Source organism: Tenrec ecaudatus, chromosome 6 (genome assembly GCF_050624435.1).
Source record: "Tenrec ecaudatus isolate mTenEca1 chromosome 6, mTenEca1.hap1, whole genome shotgun sequence".
Classification (NCBI taxonomy): domain Eukaryota; kingdom Metazoa; phylum Chordata; class Mammalia; order Afrosoricida; family Tenrecidae; genus Tenrec; species Tenrec ecaudatus.
Window position 1 is genome coordinate 169,462,560 of NC_134535.1, and position 14,403 is coordinate 169,476,962.

Genomic DNA, 14,403 nt, shown 5'->3' on the forward strand with positions numbered 1-14,403 from the left:
AACAATGAAGTTAGATAGATCATGGATGATCACTATGGACATAGTTCAAGGAGCAATTGGCCACTCAGTGAAATACTGGCCATTCAAATCTACCCAGTAGCTCCACAGGAGCAGGACCTGGTGCTCGGCAACCGTAAAGATGACTGCCTAGAAAGCCCACTGGGGAAGTATAACTCTGATACCTGAGGTCACCATGTGCCAAAACTTGATGGCACTCAACAGCAACAACCACATGAATCTGATTCAATGGGCACGTGTGCCAAGTCCTAATTGACGGAGGGGTGGATGGAAGTTGAAGTATCATTTTTCTAAGATTGAACCATTCTTATATGCCTGATGTGAATCCCCCTCTGTGATGATATACATGTCAATTCTTAATATTTTGTTGAATTCTGTGAACTAGAATTTTTGTGGAAAATGTTAGCATCTCTAATCCTAAGGGACACTGAGCTTTAGTGTTCTCTTCTGGTGATAACTTTTTCCTGGTTTTAGTATCTGGGTTATACTTGCTTCATAAAATGAGTTTCATAGAAATAACCCATTTCACCGTGTCTCTTTTCAGACATTCACTCACTGGTATTGAATCAATGCCAACTCATTTACAGACGGCATGGTCTTATACAAAGAAATCCCCAAAGACTCAATTAAAAAAGTTCTGGAACTAATTAAAATTTTTGGCAACATAGCAAGCTATAAGATCCAACATTAAGAAAATCAATTAGATGATTGTATATTAAGGAAGAGGATTCTGAAAAGGAAATTAAAAGAATAATAAAATTAATAATGACCACCCAAATGAGAAAATACTTAGGGATTCAATCAAGTCAAAGAAACAAGAGAAAACTATAAGATACTTCCACCAGAAACCAAGAAGCTTACATAAGTGGGGAATGTCCTATATTCACAGACAGAATGACTCAATACAGTGAAAATGTCAATATTACCAAAATATTCTATACATTCAATGAGATTCTGATCTGAATCCCAATATGATTCTTCAAAGAAATATCAGAACTAATCACCAACTTTATATGGAAAGGGAAGAAACCCAGGGTAAACAAAGCACTACTAAAAAACAAAGTAGGAGGCCTCTCATTCCCTGATTTAAAAACAGTCACAGTAATCAAACAATTTTGTATTGATACAATAATAGTTATGTAGCCCAATGGATAATAACAGTGAATCAAGAAATACGATCAAGCACTTCCAGACACCTGATTTTTGATAAATGCCTAAGCCACATTAAGTGCTGGACAAATTGGATCTCTGCCTGCAAAAGAATGAAATAGGAACCATAACTCATACCTTATAAAAGAATGAATTCAGGATGAATTCATTCATTGAATATAAACTCTAGCACTATAATGCTCGTCAATAAAAAATAGACTAAATTAAAAGTCCTAATACAAGGCACAAACACACTACCAAACATAAAGAAGACTACCCATACTACACAGAGAAAATGGAGGATGGGACTTCCTAAAAACAAGAAATTTATATGCATCAAAAGAAAGATATTGGGAAAAATATTTGGTAAAGACATATCAGATAAAGGGCTAATCTCAAAAATCCATAGAAAGTACAATACCTTACGTGAGATAAAGCCAGTTAACACGGGCCTTCTAACCATAATACCTTAAATGACATTTTGTAATGATAGACTATTTGCCTGTGGCCCCAGTCCCATCTTGCAGTAAGTCCTCTGCTATACTAATAGACAAGGTTAAGTGGGGTTAAGTTGCGATCTCCGCTGAAACTAATGTGTTTCCTTGAGGGTACCTTCTAACTTTGCTCTAGAGAGTGTGACTTAAGACGCCATCCTTTGTTTTCCTTGGGGACACGGATGACTAGAGGACAAAGCCACATCTCCCTCAAAACCATTCCTCAGTGTACAAGAGCCCTCTCAGCCTGGGAGAGAAATCACGGGATCGTAAGAAGAGCATCTTCTATATCTGTTTGCAGTGGCAGTGGACCTGCCAAAGAGGCACCAGAGACAATGGTATGGAGACAATAAAACATCATGGAGAGCAGCGCTGAAATAATCAGACTGTGAGGTAGAGCGACAGGTGAACTTCTGAGTCCAGGGAAGCCAAGGGACCAAGTGGCTGAGAGACTGCAGACTGGAGAGGGAGGAGAGGCTTGGCTGCAGATTAAGGAGAAGTATTGCTGTAGACCAATGACTGTATTCTTACTGTTCCTGACTTATTGTAATATATTAATTTCCATAGCAACTCCCCCTCACCCCATAATTTTGAATGTTGTCTGTGAGTTCTGTATGGCCATTGCAATGAATTATTAAACCCAGCATAGATGTAGAGTGGTGTGGGGGGACTCGTTGGGGCCAGAATAGGTAACAAAGGATGGAGAGTGGAGGCATGTCTGACCCCTGTCTCATGGTAATAGGGAAGCCAGAGGAGGTCAGATATGACCCCACTCCATTTACTGCAACAAGAGGACCACAGAATCCGATTTAAAAGGGCAGAAGACATGAAGGGCATGGACGATTCACTGAAGATGACATCCAGGTGGCCAACAGCACATGGGAAAAAAGCCCAGAACTTAAAACACTGACACTGTATCACAATTAAAAACAAAACAGAAAATAACCAATGCTGGAGAGGATGTGGAGATATTGGAGCACTTGTACACCACTAGTGAGATCACAGTACAGTCACTATGTTCATAGTGAACAGCATGGCACTCCCATAGACACATGGGAATAGAAATGCCATATGACCCAGTATTCTCTCTACTTCATATAGATCCCTAAGAGATAAAGAACAAGATCTGAACAGATGCATAAACACTCATGCTTATTGCAGCACTTTCTATTCTAGTAGAAAGATGGAAACAACCAAAAATAATGCCTGTGGAGGAATGGGGTTCCGTGTGGGGTTGCTAACCACAACGTCAGCAGTTCAAAACCACCAGCTGCTCCTCAAGAGAAAGATGAGGCTTTCTGTTGGAAACAGAAATGTTATTCCCCAGGATGTCCCCCCATCATATATGCCAAACCTAAGGTGCTGTTTGCGAACACATGGTCACTGGCTATACACTTGAAGGTCTACTGCTTAAAGGTGATCTACTTGAAGGTTGTCAGCCCTCTAAGGCCATCAGGCCCTGTTATCTGTCCTTCCCTAGTAGGGCTCACTCCTTTCTGATAAGGATAATGGATTGTTCCCCTGAAGGAGAGCCCAAAGGCACCCAAGGTCAAGCCAACTCAGGGACGACCAAGGTTAGGCTGCCATCTTGACTCTAGAGCCCGCCTATCTTGTATGCCTCCCTGTCATGGGTATGCCTATTGAACAGCCCCTTCCTATTACGCATGTGATTAGCTGTCACTAGGGGCACTGGCAAGCCCCGAGAGTGTACATAAGCCTTGGTTGGAAATGCATTCGCTCTCTCTGCGCAGATCTGCCTCCTGAAGTCATGACAGTCTTGGAGCTGAGCACTTGCACGCTTCATCTTGTCTGAGGTCTCTTTGATTTTACCCCTCAGTTACACACCCGCCCCTTGGACCTGTTCGATTGTGGAGGCTGGTACCTGTGTTAGTCTGGGTACTCTAGAGAAACAGATCCACAGAAACTGATATATAAAGAGAGTTCTATATACAGGTTAAGTGCTCATCAAGAAAACATCCCACCCAGTGCTGCCCAAGCCCACAGTCCAACATTAACCCATATGTCCAACACCAATCCACAAAGTCCTCCTCCATCTCACAAAACACACACTACGAATGCTGGTTGCAGGAAAAAAGCAGAATCAGTGGGCGTGTAAGCATCTCAGCGCTGGCAGGGGTCTCCACATGGCTGCTCCAGCACCCAGGGCTGCATCGGGGTAGGTCCATGCGGCTTTTCCTCGGGGATGTCTTGCAGGAAGTGAGCCTTGCCGGCTGAAGCAGGGAACTGGCTAAGGCAGCTGCACCCTGGTCCGACCATCAGAAAGCAAGAGACCCGAGAACTAGAAAGGCGAGGTTCACTGAGCCATTTATCCCTCTGCCCTTCAATTAGCCCCACATGTGTTTATCGGCTAGGTTGGCACAATAAACCTCAGTACACCACAGCTTTCTACTCCCATAAAGATTTACAGTCTTGGAAATCCACAGGGGCAGTTCTATTCTGTGGAACTTATAGGGTTGTTATGTGTCAGAATTAATTTGATAGTAGTGAATTTTTTCTTCTATTTTTTTTCTTTTTTAACCACTCAGATCAATATTTAGATCAGAGGGGTAAGGAATCTGGAGGTTTTTGTTTTGTTTTTCCATGAAGTGATTTTATTTATTTATTTTTCATGTTAAATCCTTCTCTTTTTTAGTACCACCCCCTCCCCACATCTCCCATCTCCTTGTTCCCACCCCTGGCCCTGGCCTCTGCATAGTGGTTAAAGTAAAATCAAATTGGTATATGTACATACCACATTTCTTCTTTGTCTTTCCTTGTAATGGTGGCAATATTAAATGTTAATCTTTGTAAGAATGACTGTTTGCTATTGTGGAAATTGCTGCAATAAATATAGGTGTATATTTGTCTGTCAGTGTTATATCTTAATCTCTTTGGGGCATATATCAGTAGAGAGATTGTTGGATCACAAGGTACTTGGGTTTGCTTTTGTTTAAGGAAATGTCATATTGATTTCCATAATGATTGTACAACATTACAGGAAGATGAAAGTGTTCTTATCTCACCACATCCTTCCAACTTTTGTTATTTTCTGTTTTATTGAATTTTGCTAAATGTGTCAGTGTGAGGTGATAGATCTTATTGTTTTGAATTGTAGTTCTCTTATTGTTAATAATTTCGGACATTTCTTCATGTGGCTTTTAGCTGCCTGTATGTTGTCTTTGGTAAGTTACCTGTTCAATTCCTGTGTTCATTTTTGACTGGATTATTTGTGTTTTACTTGTTAAGCTGTTGTGGTTTTCTATAGATTTTGGAGATTAGTCCTTTAACTGATGTATTATTACTGAATATTTCCCCCCAATCTGTGGGTTATTTGTTGACTTTTTTGAGGAAGCCTTTTGTTGTGCATAAATGTCTTATTTTTAGTACTTCCAAGTTCTTTATGCCTTCTATTTAGGACCTTAAGTTTGTCCCTAGTTTTCACTAATGATCTTAATAATTATATGTTTTACATTGAGGTCTTCGATCCATTTGAATTTGTTTTTGTACCTGGTATACAGATTGAGTCTTGCTTCATTCTCTTTTTGCAGGTGGAGATCCAGTTTTCCCAGCACCATTTATTGAAAAGGCTGTCTCTTGTTCATTTAATGTGCTTTATTTCTCTATTAAAATTTAGGTGTCAATAGGTACTTAGCTGTATTTCTAGGTTTTCTTTTTTATATTTTTTGATGGCCAATGATTGTGTTTTAGTCTCTGAACATATCCAACTCACACTTCATTTTCAGTAAGGTGAACGGTAACTTGAGTAGACAGCAATATACAAAGAATGCCTTTATCAAACAAGTTTTCCATTTAGTCACGTGTAGCTGTCTTGATTGGCATGGACACCTTTACATGATGGGCTGAGCTTCAGGCCTCTTTGCTAGCAGCTTTAGGTCTTGAAGGCACTTGGCAGCTGTTTCCTTTTCCTGCTCTGCACCACGCTCTTCTCCACCCAGTTGACCGTGTGCGCTTGTTCATTTCAGCGTGTCATATTTTGCACAGAGACATGCTAGTCCAGGTGAGTCTTCACCTCCATGTATACTTTGTGCAGCCGTGTTCAGTAACTAACCTCCAGGACCATAGCGATCAGAGTCCTCTGAACATCAACAAGGTGATATTCAACCAGGGCCCCGCTGCGCTTTCTCAAAGTCAATCACATCCCAGATGCCTTTCACGGAGGCCTGCTTCCCCTCTTCTAGCTTGGCAAGTTTTTCCTCCTTGAGTTTATCAGTAAATTGCCCAACAGAGACACCATATTTATTTTAAATTACATAGACAAGCAACCCTACTGTTGTTATGGTAGAAACGGTTTTGGGGTGGCCACATATATTTCTTTGGATAGACAATATAAGATAAGCCCAGTTCTGAGCATGGAAAAGGTCCTGTGATGCCAGGTTTAGGATCAAGGACCTGGAAGAATTCCTCAGGGATCAGCCCTACGTGAACTTTTCCTCCGTGTTCAGGAAGAGGTGGCACAGGGGCAAGACGTGGCTGCCCTGTGTGAAAGATCCTGGTGGCTTGCTGTGCCTCTGGACCTCGGAGAGCTGCGTTGTTCAGAGTGAGGGGCCACTGTGGGGCGGCAGAAAGAACCACCCAGGACAACATGGTGAGGGTGGGTCCAGGCGGTCCTAGCGTCCCTGTGACCTCAATGGGAGCTAAATTTTCCATTTTAATCCACTAGTCTTCAGATCTATCATTGTACCAGTACAAGGCTGTTTTAATTACCATGGCCAGATCATAGGTTTTAAGTTAACTCCTCCTCCTTTGTTTTTATTTTTTAATAGTGTTTAATTTGTCCTATGCTTCTTTCATGTCCATATAAAGTTGGTAATTAGTTTTCCCATCTTTTTTGAAATATCGTGGTGGAATTTGAACTAGAATGTCATTGGATTTGTATTTTTAGTAATATTGACATTTTCACAATACTTACTCTGCCTATCCAGGCACATGGTAACTTGTTCCAGGTGGGTAAGTTCCTTTTAGTATATTGAAGGAGTATTTTATAGTTTTCTTTTGCTTCTCTGGTAAGTTTTCTTCCTAAATATTGTATCTTTCATGTAGTTATTGTAAATGCTGTTGTTTTTTAATATCTTTTTCGGTATCATCATCCACAATATACAATGCTCTAACTGATTTCTGTATGTTCATCTTACATCCTGCTGTGCTAGCAATTTTGAAGTAGTTTAGTGATTGCTTAACTGAATCTTTGGGTTCTTCTATATATAGGATTATGTTTTCTGCAATTAAAGAGATTTTTATTTCTTCTGTGTGTGTGTAGATGATACTTTTAATTTCTTTTTGATGTCTTATGGCTCTAGCTTTTTGGAGAGTGAAACGGATAAATAAACTGTGGTACATATCTACAATGAAATATTATGCATCTCTAAAAACAATGATGAAACTGTCAATCGCCTCATGACATGGATGAATTTGGAAGACACACAACATAGAACCACTATTATAAAGGAGAGAAAAGAACTAAGAAAAATGGCCTTCACACTTAAAGGAGCAGCGCTTGAAGGCCGTGGCAAGGCTGGGGATGGAGAGAGGGCTGAAGAAGGAGAGAGGGCAGGAAGGGATAGAAGTGCAAATGAAAGAAGAAAGGCTCACAAACATGGGGGGCGAGGGGGAGGTTTACTGTCCCTGTTGCAGCGAGATGGGTTATTCAACTGTGTGTTGTATGTTTTTCCCTGTGTGTCATACTCCACCAAGAAAAGGATAAAAGGAAGAAATAAAAGCAGATTTGAGAGGGAAACACAAATTCTATAAAGAATGACAATAAGGAGTCTATCTAAGAGCAAAGTTGGAGGACATTATATTCACTACAGTTAGTCAATCTTATACCGATAAATATCTCATGATACCATTATTATAAAGAAGAAAAAAACACTAGAAAAATTACTTTTAGGCCAAAGGAAGAGACTTTGAAGCCTGATGAGGCCAGAGGCGGTGGTGGTGTCACGGAGTGGGAAAGAGAGGGCAGGAGCAGGAAAGAAACGAAGACAGAACTCCACACATGGGGCTTACTGGGACCTACTGGGACACTGTCGTTATTCTCTGTGTGTTATATTCCACAAATAAAAGGGGGAAAACTCTAACATTAAAAAGAAGAGTCACAACCTTAAAAGTCCTGCAGATTCCTTTACCCTCAGATCTCCACACTAGTTTGAGTGGCTCTAAAAGGAGGGAAGTAAAATGAAAACTGACTTAAGTTTTGAGAATGATGATGGCAACATATGTGCAAGTGTGCTTGACACAATGGATAGATGGGAGCTGTACGAGCTCCCAATAAAATGATCAAAACAAACAAAGAACCTGACTTAAATTCTCATGTGACACATGAATTAGTTTCAAACAAACACAACAATAACAAAAAAAATGAGGCACCTGGAGGCATAACCATTTCCAATGTCAGAAACAGAATCATCCCGATAGCAGTGGGTTTGGCTTCCAAGTTGGATCTAACTCATAGTGAGCCTGTGGGGCAGAGGAGAGTTTCCCAGGCTGTACGTCTTCACAGAAGAGGGCAGCCTCATCTTTCTCCCGCAGAGCAACTGGTGGGTTTGAACCTTGTGCTTGGTAGCCCAGTGCCTAATCCACAGCGTCACCCTAGATGCTTCAAATAGGGACAAGTAAGGGCCAAATCACAGGGTGAATTGGGTCAACAGAATTTATAAAGCACCATTTCTGAGATGTGAGTTCCTCAGGTACTGTGTTAGCGCGGGTAGACCAGAGAAACAAATCCAGGGAGACTCATGTGTGTATGAAAGAGCTTTAATACAAGAGCAATTGTACATTAAGACAGCATCCCAGCCCAGTCCAACTCAAGTCCATAAGTCCGATATTAGCCCATATGTCCAGTACCATGTATAAATATTCCTCTTCAGACTCACACAACACATGCAATGATGCTGAATGCAGGAAGATCACAGGGCAGTGGGTAGAAAGTCTTGTGGATCCAGTGGCTGCAGAAGCATCTCAGTGCTGGCAGGGGTCTTCACGTGGTTCCTTCAGGTCCAAGGCTCTGACTGCCAACAGCCTGTCTCCAGGTGGCTTGTCAATAAGAATGTCTCTCTGGGAGTGAGTCTGCGTCCTGCTTCCAGTGAGCTATTTATCTCCTTAGCGCCTCCAAATGAGATCATCAAGCGACGACCTGATTGACAGGCCAAACGCCACCCTTCCAGCTCAATCCTCTCAAATTGACAACAGATTATATAACTGCCACAGGTGCCATTGTAGGTTTCATTGTTTTTACATCTTGAAAAATACTGTTTACATACCACAAACTACAGATGAAAGTCAGGGGTGATCTGTGGTGAGGGAAAACTATTCTGAAATTCTCTGTGTTTTGCTTTGGTGCTATTTGCTATTTCCACCGGGCTTGGCTTCATTCATGCCTTCAGTCTTGTCTATGATCTTTGGACAACTGGGCCATGTTGCACTGGCTTCTGCAAGGGGCTCCATCTGCCTGTGATGGTCAATCAGTAAGGGCCAGTTCTCTGAAATGCATTACCACTTTTGCTGTAAGGACACTGTTTGGAATGAGTTTCATTTCATTCCAAAGTGTTCTCTTTATGAGGCTCCTTGGGAAAATGTCTTTGTCGTCTTAATATATAGAATCATTGTGCTTCTCTTGACCAAACGGTTTGTTCTCCAATATAGACACCATTTGTGTTTTGTCTTTGCAGGATTTTAGAAGGCTTACATTTGTGATTCATCCATTTTACATTCCTAGTCTCTGGTCTCTTTCTCACGTGCTCTTCTTAATTCACGCTCTTTTGATATATTTAGTATGGATCTTTCAAAGATACCTTCACTGTTTTCTTTTCCCCTCCGTTTGGAGACAGAAATGTAAGAGCATGAGATTTGAAGTAAAAAATGCCTGGTGTCAAGTCCCTGCTTTCCTCCTCAGTGAATGTCCAGGTGTGATGTAACGACTCTAACCCTCATCTACAGAACAGGGAGAGTTGCAGTTTTTACTTCATAGCGTTCTATGAAGATTGAAGGAGGGATGGATCACATGATCTGGTCTGCAACTGCTACTGGGGTTGACACAGGACCAGGCAGCCCTTTGTTCCTTCCTGTGCAGAGTTGCTAGCAGCCAGGGACCCATCTTTCAGCTGCTTATAGACAGTAAAGGAGTCAATCATGTAAATGGTGAGTGCAGGGCCTGCCACTTAGAGGGTATGCAAAAAAAAAAAAAGATGCATGTCAGCGTTGTTATTATTCACATAATTTTGGTTAACATTAACAAACACTTAAAATTTTTGATAATACTTTTGTGGAAATTAATCCAGCTCTTCCCTGTCTGTGTTTACTTGGAACTCGTGTGCCTTGATATTCAGGGCGAGAAGGCAACTTCAGAAAATGGGTTTTCACGCGTTAGCAGCTCAAATGGAGGCAAAAGATGATGCTCGCTAATTAACATCAGCAACAGACGCCTACACAGCAACGCAGCGCCTCGTCTCTACTCGCGTTCCTTTTACTATGATCATAAGCTGGCGTTCTGCCTTGGAGTTGATGGGTCTATTTCCGGAGCAGTTCGCGATGTGCAGGAAACGATTCCATCTCGCAATTTAAGTGAAAGATTGCGCGGATCATTTCAGAAAGGCATTTGCCAGACAGTGAGAAATCATTCTTAGCGACACGAGAACCCAGAAGCAATCTAGCTCTGCAGGAGTCCAGCCCCGGGCCGGGCGCACGATCTTCATTCTTAAGGACATCGCTTTGATTTCGTGTGACAATCAGGCAGTCAAGGTTCCCCTGGTCTCTCCCCTCCCCGCCAGTAACCCACTCAATATGAAAATGTTCCCTAAATAGCAAAGGGTTATATTTATGAGGCTCTACTCTCAGAGCTATTACGATGGCCGTAGATGAATATGAAAACCGCAAGGAGAGTGGTGTGATGCGACCACATCGAACACATAACGAATGAGAACTCAAATGTGCACGATGAAATGTCACCCTGTATATCTAGCTTATTATTTCCCCACACCATTTCCATCTGCCTTGTTTATCAGAGAAACGTAATAAATCTTCAGGTTGTTCCACTGCCTTGTGCGTTTTTTCTCCCTTTTTACCAAGGTGAGGAAGGGAACTGCATTCGGAACTAGTTTTCATCTTTTTCAATCATATTTATCAAAGCGTTTAGAAGTTTATTTTAAATGGCTAAACTGAGAAATTAACCTTTTTTTAAAGGAACATGGCTATTAAAATTATTAGTCATTTATAACGAGTTATTTTTAAATGATTTTGCTGTTTAAGAATCTAATGACAAACTGCAATTTACTGCACATAAGAATTATTTGAACTTTTATCTCACTCATATCCTAACGGAATTCATTTGTTTACATATAGAATAAACATTCAGTTCTCATTGTGCTCTTGAAAAGAGAGTATACATTCATGTACTTTAATAGCACATTTATAATTTCTTTGGTAGTACACAACTACTTAAAAGATAAGTGAGAGATTTGTGCAAACATTGAGGGAGCGAGAGAGGACACTCAGGGAGTTGCTTGTAGGCTCCTAGAGAGCTCGGTAACTTTCTAGAATTGCTGGTTTCTGGAATGAGTGGAAGTCAGAGACAGCTGCACTCTTAGGTGGCCAGCTTCTTGTCACCATGTCCCCTTGAGCAGGCTTGCTCATTTCCTTCCCCCTAATCCTTTACCTGATCAACAAAGATCAGGAATTCCCATTCTCTCAACATGGTGCTCTTCAAGCGTCCGAAACACACATAGGAAAGCATGGCTGAAAAAACTCCCAAGCAAACACAAGAGCAGAACTGATGCAGGGTTGAAGGTCTCGTATGTTTCAGTACAAGTCAGCATTACCATGGCAATGTTCAGGTAGACCACAGCATAGGGAGACTGAATGAATGTCTGAAACTCCCATCAGTCAGCAGGGAAATTGAAAATAGAAATCAAAGTCACAGAACATTAATCAATTTATTTCACGTTATTTTTCATGTGGAAAGCATTTCATGACAGCACATTGACCAGACAATTTATTGACATTAATGACATGCTGACAACCATCACCACTACCAATTTCCAAATGTTTCTCATCATCCTAAACAGAAATCCAGTAGCCCTTAAGCTATAACTCTCCATTTGCTCTACCCACAGCTTTTTGGAACCACGAACACACGTAAAAACAAATTTTATTGTGTTTTCAGTAAAAGTTTACATGGCAGTTAATCCCAGTGGAATAGTCCCAGTTCGGGAATTTCTACACTAGCTGTTCAGTGACATTGGTGACATCCCTCCCAATGCACGAACATTCTCACTACTTCTCTTCTGCTTGCTCCATTTCCGTTCATCTAGTTTCCCTGCTGCTGTACATTCTGCCCTCTATTTTAAAGGAATTGACGACTGTTAGCATTCAGATAGGTGATTATTTTTAAAGTAGCACAGTACTTTGGGGGATGATATTCACTATTTCTTGAGCCCATTTATTATTTAGCTACAAGGGGACCTCAGATATTAATATCTGTTCAATATTTGAAGAATAACTTAAGGCAATAGGGAATCTTCCAGCCTCTAGTAGTCCCATAAGTATGGGGTGAGTTTGTTTTTTAAAGGAATTTGAGGGTCTGTTCCACGTTTGCCTCCCCTTCTATCGGGGTCAGTGTTTGGGGGTCTTAATTGGAATGGTCGTTGAGTGTTTGATTTCCTTTTTTTTTGAGCGAACGGAGACCGATAGTTTAATATCACTAATAACATTTTGGCTCTATGTATTTATCTATTCTAGGTGTTTCATATACGATTATGAAATAACTGTTCTTTGGCATCTGTCTTATTTCACCCAGTATAATGTTTCAAAATTCGTCCATATTTTACCATCTCTCAGGATTTCATTCCTCTTTATGGTTGTATAGTATTCAGTACACACACACACACACACACACACACACAGTTTATCTATGCAACTGTTGATGGCCACAGGCTGTTTTTATTATGTTTTATCTCTTGCAAACAATACTGCAAGGAACATCTGTGCACAAGTATTTGCATTCTTACTCTCAGTTCCTTGCGGTACACATTTATTTAAGAGTAGAATTCATAGGTTCATGATAATCCTATGTTATGCTTTATGAGGACGTGCCAACCTATTTTACACATTGGCTGTATCCTTTTACGTTCCCACCAGCAATAAACACTCCCTCCACATCCTTGGCCAGGCTGGTTATATGCAATGTTGTGTCTTCCTAATGAGGGTGAAGGGGTAAGTCATGATGGTGCCAACTTTCAGTTCCCGGATAATGACTGATGGCTTTAAGCATATCTTTCATGTGCCCAAATCTTCTATTTTAAGCTTTAAATGTATTGACCTGCAGGTCAGTCTGTGAAGATCTCTGTGTTGATTTAGAAAACGGACCCTCTTCCTTTGTAGTTTGTCTAAACTGCACCGAGAGGCAGCTGCAGGGAGAGGCAAGCGTCTAGAGGGTACTCAGTGTTGTTGCCCAGGTCTTTCCACCCATCGACTCAATTCAATCCCTGCAGCATCCTTATGGAGAGGATATTGCTGTCCCCAGTTTACAGATTAGAACCACAGCGACAAAGTTCCCAAGAAGTACAGGATGAATTTTTAGGTTTCTGGTTTATATGTGGGATCACTATCATGGGGGAGGGACACTGCTGAGTGTCATGAAAAAAATTTCTACAAACTTCAGGTACCATTGGCTACTTTTGTGGGTAAAGAAGAAACTGTACAATGTGGAATGGTCATGAGTGAAGAGAATTTTCTTGCTCCATGGGAATGCCCCGCCTGGATCGTCAACTTCACGCCAAGATTTGGAAAAGATACACAGTTTTCATTTTTCAAAGGAAGTGATACACTATGGAGTGGATGCCAGGCCAGTGTAACAGTTTAAAATAAAACTTCAGAGAGATTTCTGGGGGCTTGTAGCTATGTGCCAACTTTCCAAGGGCAGAGCGTCCATCTGCTTTGTTGTTGGGGTATGTGATTAAAAGTTGGGGGGCCTGGAGGGGGCCTTCTTTCATGATTGCTTTTGTTTCCTGGTTGGCCAACGCACTTGATGGTAGGCTTTCAAAGCCAGTGAGAATTTACTTCTTAGAGCAAATCAACTTTGAAAAATGAATTCCTCTCCCTGGAAGGACAGCAAATCACACACATCTTTTGGGGACCAAAAAAATAAAAAACCAAAACAAACAACTGAAATACTTTTTAGCAGAAGCTGGATATAATCAAACTCCTATAGATCAAAGCTGGTGAGAAGCATGTTTGACATTACCAGTGAGAATGAACAACACAACAAAACAGGAAAAAAAAAAACCCCAACTATTTTGGCTCTGTGTGCCTGGCAGCAGAACCCGGAAACTCCCCAAGGCTCTCTCTCTGACCGAGTCCCTGGGAGCTCCCCCAGCTCTTGAAGTGATCATTAAACATCTCCTGGGACAGCTACAGCTGAGGAGTCCCTCAGCCCGTGTATGTTTTTTCAGTTATTAAGTTTTCTTTTTGTTCAGTGAATTCATTGCCTTGACAGTGCTGTGCAAAGTCCCCTCTCATCCATTGTCCAAATAGTTTTCTCTAGCTCTCTGCCATCTCCAACCAGGTCTTCGCACCTCTGGGGCTGCCCTGGTCTTTGCCTCTGTGCCCAGATATTCTAGCTGACGCTCCCTCCCCTGACTTCACTTCTCGGTGGTGGACTGTCTTCCTTCCAGGCCTCTGGACTCCAATCACACACAGCACTTCCACCAGCCTTGCTCTCGGCACCTTA

General features: G+C 41.4%; 1 pseudogene; it reads right to left on the bottom strand.

Moving 5' to 3' along the window:
* Positions 1–5,509: 5,509 nt before the first annotated feature.
* Positions 5,510–6,266, bottom strand: LOC142451335 (ATP synthase peripheral stalk subunit b, mitochondrial pseudogene; annotated as a pseudogene).
* Positions 6,267–14,403: the final 8,137 nt, after the last annotated feature.